This window comes from Ptychodera flava, chromosome 19, assembly GCF_041260155.1.
Source record: "Ptychodera flava strain L36383 chromosome 19, AS_Pfla_20210202, whole genome shotgun sequence".
In the NCBI taxonomy this organism is placed as follows: domain Eukaryota; kingdom Metazoa; phylum Hemichordata; class Enteropneusta; family Ptychoderidae; genus Ptychodera; species Ptychodera flava.
This window is the reverse complement of record NC_091946.1, coordinates 10302669-10311362: the sequence shown is the minus strand read 5'-3', so window position 1 is coordinate 10311362 and position 8694 is coordinate 10302669.

Below are 8694 nucleotides of genomic sequence, written 5' to 3'. Positions count from 1 at the left end.
GAAAAGGATGACAAATTCCTGATACTTTTCTGTTCTCTCTGTGAGAATTCAGTATGAGAAAGCAACATGCACAAATATTTCACAATATATATTTGATACAGTGACTTATTTTAGAGATAGAAAAATGACAAGATATCTTTCCTTCTCATTGATGCAATTATTTTCCTTTGTTTCATAGGTTTTCTGTAGAAAGATGCTTTTTTATGAACAAAATAACAGTTAAAAAAGGCAGTTTTTGTCATTATTAGCTGTGCTTTTATGGTTTCAATGTTACACAAGAAAAGGTCCTCTCAGACACTGTACACATCAGATTTGGCTAAAAAAGCTCTCTATGGCTCCTCAGTAGATTTAATTGGATGGTTGGCAAGTCTTAACACTCATCAAAGTTTTTGATTCACTGCTTTTTCCTCTTTGATATTAATGATTGACATCCATTTCTGTACAACAGTTCAGGACATCTGGTTAAGCAGAGAAAGTGTAATATACATTCACAGCTCATTCAAAATACAGCTCATTCAAAATGTACTGTATTTAAACTTTAAGATTGACACTTTGAAATTCCTATCTTACAACTGACATGTCAACAATTTCACTAAAACATTGATGACTATTTAAAATATAAATATATGTAAAATGTAAAATATAATATATATATATATATATATATATATATATATATATATATATATAAATAAACAGATTACTTCAAGTACAAAGTAATGAAATCTATTACTTAAGTTTCATGCATCTTGCAATCCTCAGATAGAGTGAAAGGATTACTAGCTCGACACTCTTACATATATGATCGGGACGAACCATTCTATTTGTAGGTAGTGTTAAAATTCGATAAATAATATTTGTTTTGGTGGCGACATTTGAAACCAACTCAGAGCGTTTGTTTAACAGTGTAGATTTGTCAGCATTGATAATATGCAGCTTTTCTGATATGCAAAGATACATCGCTTGTTCATGTTAGAGTAGCTCAATGCTTTATCAATGATTGACCATGAAATGTCAAAGTCTTGTCCCTTATTTCTTAAGTTCCATACATATTTTGACCGAGTTATCAAAATATGTATGGAACTTAAGAAATAAGGGACAAGACTTTGACATTTCATGGTCAATCATTGACAAAGCATTGAGCTACTCTAACATGAACAAGCGATGTAATCTTTGCATATCAGAAAAGCTGCATATTATCAATGCTGACAAATCTACACTGTTAAACAAACGCTCTGAGTTGGTTTCAAAATGTCGCCACCAAAACAATATTATTTATCGAATTTTAACACTACCTACAAATAGAATGGTTCGTCCCGATCATATATGTAAGAGTGTCGAGCTAGTAATCCTTTCACTCTATCTGAGGATTGCAAGATGCATGAAACTTAAGTAATAGATTTCATTACTTTGTACTTGAAGTAATCTGTTTATTTATAACGCTCTGCTTTTTGCATTGAGCACTGTAATTTCCCTCGAGGACATCTGTATACTTCAGTATATATATATATATATATATATATATATAATATATATATATATATATATATATATATATAATATATATAATATATAATTTATGTCCATCTTTTGTTTTACCTTTGTCGCGCCCGGGGGGGGGGGGGTCACCCTGTTTTAGAAATTTGGAATAGGGGGGTCACCCTGTTTCAAAATTGGAATAGGGGGGTCAGCCACTTTTTGACGTCGGCAAAAAATAATCCACCGCGCCCCCCCCCCCAGGCCGAAGAAACTGACCAGTCCCTAAGGCCTCAACCGGTCGTGGACTCACAAAATGAAGTCGAATACCTGAAAGCCATGGCCGTTGAGAAAAACGTCGTGAAAATTCAACACTTTACAACCACGACCTGGCGCGATCGGTGTGGAGAGAAAATACTGGGAAAAATCGGAAGCCTGAAATCTACGACCGTAGACGCTTAAAATATTCTCGTGGAGAAAAATTGAAGCTCCTTGTCTGTGATGAAATCAACTAGGCTACCGTCCGACCGGTCAGGAGAGAAAATGTAGAAAAATTAAAAAGTCACTAACAACAGCTATGCGCAGAGACAGCTCAGAAAAAATTAATATAAATCGGGACGGCCTGAAGGAGAACAGACAATACCATGAAATCGTTTTTATTGAAAAGGCGTACTTGCAGTACCAGCACCTTAACAAACAAAAAAAAACGGAATAAGAGTTGATGATTTGGAGGGATGTCCGTCTTTGGGGAAAATACTATAACTTACGCTAGACATGCACGCGGAAGGGAAAACACACTAACATTTTAATTTTAATTTTAATAAAACGGGCAAGAAAATGTCAGCAAATTAGTAAGTCTGGTAATACCCGGGGGTAATACTACTAGTCTAGGAAGTCTAAGACTTGTTCCTTGCCATTCAAGATGTTTTGTTGATACGATATGCACATGGTGGAGGTTCTTTTGGAATACCGGTAGGTGAGAACTTCACTGGTATGGATATTCGCTGATGTATTAGCGGGGAGGCCGGGCAAACGAGTCGGTCACAGTCGATCACTGTGTGCTACGTTTACGATAGACGCTAGATGTACGGTGACGATGGTGGCATCGAATAATATGGACAGTGTAAAATACTGGCATACACGATGACATCAATCAATATTGAGCTGCCTGCAGCGGTGTTCGTTCGGTTGATACTGTCCGAGTCTTGCTGCAAGGAGAAAAGAATTCTCCTTGTCTGTGACTGAAGAAGCTACCACCTCGATTGACCAAGGAAGTTTGTGTAGATGCAGAGGCATGCAGGAAACGTGATACATGTACCTCGCCCTTCAGCTCTTTATGTGCAGGATTTACAGAAGGTTTGGTAATATTTTCGAACTCATCGTTAGCAACTTTTGGTGACAAAAAGGATATAAATTGAATCCTTGTTTTGATTTTGTAGGATTGATTAAAACCAGTCGTGTAGCGTGCTCAGATATAACGTTTGCTCATTTTTAGCATGATGACGAACTTTGACATTATATAACATCAAACGCATCATGGGAAATATGTTTACTTCTGGACTGGAAATAAACAGGTTGACGTCAAAAGGTTCCACTTCCGACTTCCGCTCTTACGGACGACATCGGACCATGACCGACTCAAAAATGTAGATTGGTTTTCTGGCTCAAGATGACCATTTTAGATGGCGTACTTTGGCATGTAACAGTTCATTGGTATAGCCACAGTCCCTCTATCCACGGACTGTGGTATAGCGATGCTTTTGATAGTCGTTAAATTTCGATTGACTTCTATATCTGCTCAGATTTGCGTTTTTTGTGACACTGTGTCTGAGATCTTCAACCCTTTCCTTATTTCACTACGTGTGTGACGGCTGTGGTGTTGACTAAATCAATTAATCCGCTGATACGGACAGCGGATTAGCAAGTTGGCGATGTTTTCGGAGCAATTATAGTGGTATATACACAAGTTGGAGAGGAGATAAGGACTTGTCGGTAATATATAAAGCAGTCAGACGGTGTGGAGTCGAAATCTTTATTTGATATGCCGTTCATACACAGGCCATTGAAACGTCTCTGAAACGGTTCTGGGCCAATACTGACACAGAAAGTTATGTGTGGACACTCCGAAATGGTTCTGAAGCGTTTCAGATTTGAGACGGTTTAGTCGGCCCGACCAGAGCCGTTGTAGGGATTAACTCTATCCGCAAATCGCTGTGTGGACAGACTGAGCCGCTTCAGAAGCGTTTCAAACGCCCTCACGCGACAGGTATTTGTAATATAAAACAAACAACAACCAATATACAATATTCACTTTCGCCATGGCTGCCGAACACAGTACTACATCTCGCGGTATACTGGTCCGACGAAGAGATAAGCTTGATACCAAAAACCCTATCAATTCGACCAGAAAAAATTCATTACGATTTGAAAAACGTCGAATTAATAGGAAATTAAAACTGCCGAAATAATTTAGTGGTCGAATTTAATTTGGAACGACGAGGATGAAATTTAAGCGAGACATTTTTGCCATGTTGAGACTGCTTCAAAGCATGGACTGTGAAATTTTGTGAGGTCGACAAATTTCGTAACAAAAAAACCTCAAACGCACGTTGGTGTCACATCAAAATCAAAGTGGCCGCGATTACAAACGGAACAATCTGTGAGACTGCCACCGGCCGCTCGACGGACGACACGTAAGTTGACATCGTGTGCCAGCCCTTGGAAATATATTGTAACTCCTTGACAGGCAGATGAGATAGTCTTATAGCGTTTGATGCATTGAAAGTTTGTAAAAATAATAAAAAATGACATCACCGATCATAAGAAACGTGGTGTTGAAGATAATAGTTTTTAAAAGAAGACTATGACGACCATATTTCTGTAAGTATTATCTAACTTTAGAAAACCAACATCTGAAGATTTACTTCAACCAACACTTTTGGATTTGTTCCACTCTTTATTATAAGATAAGTCGAATTTCTGGAAAGTTGGTGTACATTTTCGATGTCTGTGTATCGTCTACAACTAAGTCATATCCGAAAGAGTATAATCAGTTCGCGACAGCGTAAACCCCTCTCTCCTCTCTCTCTCCGGCATTTCGATGTTTTTATTGTCGACATTTATATATCAGTCTGAAGTTTCAGGTCACTGCTCATTGCAAGTAGTTGATGTCAATTTTTCCGTATCGGGCATGGTCTCTATCGTCACTCTAATTGTTAGTGTTTTCCTGTTATATTCCATATCAAACTCAAAACACAACGTGAACAACGCTGATAATATATTGCATATTCGTATCGAAAACCGGTAAAGTTCGTAACTGGTGACATGTCACGCCCTGGAGAAAGTTCATCACCATCGATCGAATGTCCGTGGCGCTTTGCTTCCAAATAGACATATTGAAATGCACAGGGAACTTCGCGGTATGGCAATTATATGAACTTTACCTTGAGAAAGTCTGTGACTTTAAACTGGCCGTACAACCAACAATAAAACATGGCGGAGCAATGATACCGATTTCAGAGACTTCGATTTTTTTTTCATTGCGACCTCGACCGTCTATTTTTTTCCCACTGGCTATTTGGCTTTGAATTTTCAATTGCCATCTTGCGCTAAGTTAAAGCTAAAAACAAGACGGGCGTTCTCTGTAAATCAATAAGCCTTTTGAATATGAAAAAATCGGACATCTGAACCTCAACACGCAGCTTGAAAGTTGTTCTCCGAATCAGGACAGGGACATCGGCCGGGGACATCGGTGAGGCCGGATTTCACGTAGTAGCTATGGAAACCGACGGCTCTGTCTATGGTTCGTTGTAAGAAACCATGCGATGTACGCTCCCTTGGGCCGTGGAATTTCGCCGTATCGCCTCTACAGACTACACCGTCTATTACCTAACCATGCTATTAAACAATCACACGATAGTTCAGTAACATATATCTTCATTAATCTACCGATCATCCACCGTCGAACACTTCGAAAACAATGGTCGCGGTCACGGATTCAAGGACGTTCACAAGAAGAAATTATCAATAAGTGGCGCGCAGAATTATTTTTACTGGTTTTGAGAACTTCTAAAATAACTTGTAATCTGTATATCTTCACACATCGAACCGATATTGTATACCTATCACCGTTGAGAACCGATATTGTATACCTATCACCGTCGAAGTTATGTCTTTCACTGTAGAGTTCTTTTTATCCAAAACACATATTCAGAAGAGTCCCACAGAGCAGTCAAATGAAAGGATAATTGCTTCAAGCGAATGAAATTGCACGGAAGAATGAAAATCAACAGCACACCATGGACGTGATTTAAAACAATAGAGCTTGTGAATAGGACTATTTGAGTAAAAATTGCCGTTTTCCTCGCAATTTTAGCAACTGTAACGACCCCTTTATTCTTTAATACCTTTCCATAATTGAATTAAACTAGGTTTAGGGCTTATACACACAGTGTACACTGATGTACAGAACTTTAAAAAGTATTCTGCTGGTAACGAACAGGGGTTACACTCTAATGGGCGCAGTAAAACAATGGTCACGTCCATAGATTCAAGGACGTTCACGGGGAGACACGATGGCAAATAGTGCAGTGTCGTAAAATTGCTTAGACTAGTTTTAAGAACAGTACAATATCTGGTCATCGGTGTACCGCTAACTGTGAATCGAAACGACAAGTGTAGACCTATAGCTTCGAAATTTTATGGGAGAGACACCACGACTGAGACCGACAGTAGCATAACAAACTATTCCCAATTGTTCGTCGTGTTTAATACAGACATCTCTGTAGGTGATTCTGGTTTCTCTTGAATCAAAAGTCCGACATTGACAAAATTGACATAAAATAAGTCCGAAAAGTTATGTTTTATTCAACTAACTGATTCATCTCCTTTGATATCCCCTATTAGCTACATGTAAACAGTCCGGAAAGACTGACATCGATGTCTCCCGGGCCCCATTTCTTCACCGTTTTGCAAAACATCTCATCAGCCGGACGCATGGGCAATATCTTTGTACGTTGGTCAAAACTAATGACAGTATAGGTCAGGATGTAACATCGGTCAAAGTAATATTGAATATGGAAGACGAAAATGCTTTCATTGATTGACAAAAATGAGAGGGAACGAGTCAGTAAATATCGAACCATAAAGGGGAGATCGAGACTGCCATCCCCCATTATTAATCAACTGGGAACAAAATATATATTTCGATCAACAGACTTACACAACCAGAGACAGCATTTTATTCAGCTGTAAAATAAGTCACCGCCTTTCCTATAATAACACCCCATTTGCGTTTCGATCTACTCTGCTCTGTCTCCAATCGGTATGGCCGTCCGGTTTCGCCTGCCGTACTGACTGATACATGGTTATTTCTTCACATATTTTTTCATCGTTTGGCATAAAATACAGCATCTCTTTGGTGCACAAGGCAAATCAACGTTTAGAAGGAAAGTCACAGGAGGTTAGGATATTATATACCGTAGGTGAAATTAGAATGGAATGTTGAAGATGAAAAGACTTTTATCAGTCGACAAAAATTGCCATAAACCGAGAATTGAGATTGTCTATATGATTTATTAATTGGGAACAAAAATATTCGATTGAGTCATTAAGTTTGTGTTTGATTCGTTTTAAAATGTGTTCCTACATTCTTATCCGATTGTTTGTGTTAATAAAAATGTTTGTTTCGCCTCGGATATTTGTAGGGAAGTTTGGATTAGTGTGGACGGTAATGTTTTGTTTGTGTGAGGAAAGCTTATGGCGAGGCGAAACAAACATTTTTATTAACACAAACAATCGGATAAGAATGTAGGAACACAATTTAGAAACGAATAAAACACAAACTCGACACAAAAACATTTTGGATAGTTCGGTGGGGAGCCTCTTTCACATTCTTTACAGCCAGTACGACGTCGTTCGTTTCAGCATGGAGGTAGTCTCTACTACCTCCATGGTTTCAGCCATCTTGTTATGCAGTATGCTTGGCCATACACACCTTTTGAACTCGAGAGGGCGCATTAAGACGTCTTAAATATCAAAACAATGGCTTAATTTTGTGAGTATGGACACGAGCGGACCCAAACTATTAATCCCCTGTGTTTACAAATCACAAATAAAGTCGCTGAAACGTTTCAATTTTTGCCTGTATGAACGAAGTATTTATTTGAAATACCACAGTCAAATTAATAAAATTACTTGTAGTAATAAAGACAGCGTCAGACGGTTTGGTGTCGAACTCTTTATTTGAAATATCACAGTCAAAATTAATAAAATAAAATAAGGTAAACCGTTGCACAAAAAAACCCCTCCCCACCCCAGGGGACTGATTTCCTCCCCCTGTGGTACGAGGTTGTTTTGGTGCGAAGTTGTTTTGGTGCAAAATGGTATAGGACGAGATGGTATGGTGCGAAATGGTTTTGGTGCGAAGTGTCTGACGTTTGGGTAACATGGCCACCGGACAAAAGCTCGAGGTTTTGCCTGGGTATTTGGGTCGGACGGCAAAATCTCGAGATACTGTACTGCGGCTATAGTGCTCCCGTATAAAACGAACGCCAGAAAGAAACGTGTTACGACCTAACTCAATAATCAAAGTTTCGATATCTCAACTGATGTACTGGGATGACAGGCACAGAAAATGATGGCCGATGAAAAGACATTTTCATTGCATTTTGATCATAATGTATCAATCACAGATAATATGCCTCCTATCTACAGAAAGCCCATGGTCTACTTTAAGCCCTGCTACAGTATATCTAGTCGTGCTGAGAAGGTCGTGGTAGTTGTCATGAAGACTCAAAATTTGCGTACAACTCTGAGTGAAACGAGTTGTCAATAGGTCACCAAAAGTTTGAGTATCACTGTTGTCCGCTAGGCAGAAAAAGATCGTTTCTGGTCACCGAGTGTGTCATTTCAGAACCAGCGCTTCATGACTTTTTTGGGTTACATACAACAATCCTTGAGATCCTTGTTTGCATGTCCTAAATGCTAAATAGAAAACGGAAGTATTATGCAGCTAGTGATAAAAGACAATAACTGTTGCATCAATAGTGCCAAACCAGCATAGTTAAGAATAAAAAAGAAAAGAAAAATAGAAAACCGCCTCTCCGCATCACTTTTGCTGAATGTCAAAGACCAGAAACATTTTTCGGGGACGTTATACCCGTTATTTTTGGGTATACGGTGTGCAAGTATTCACATCAAATTACCAGAAAATTCACT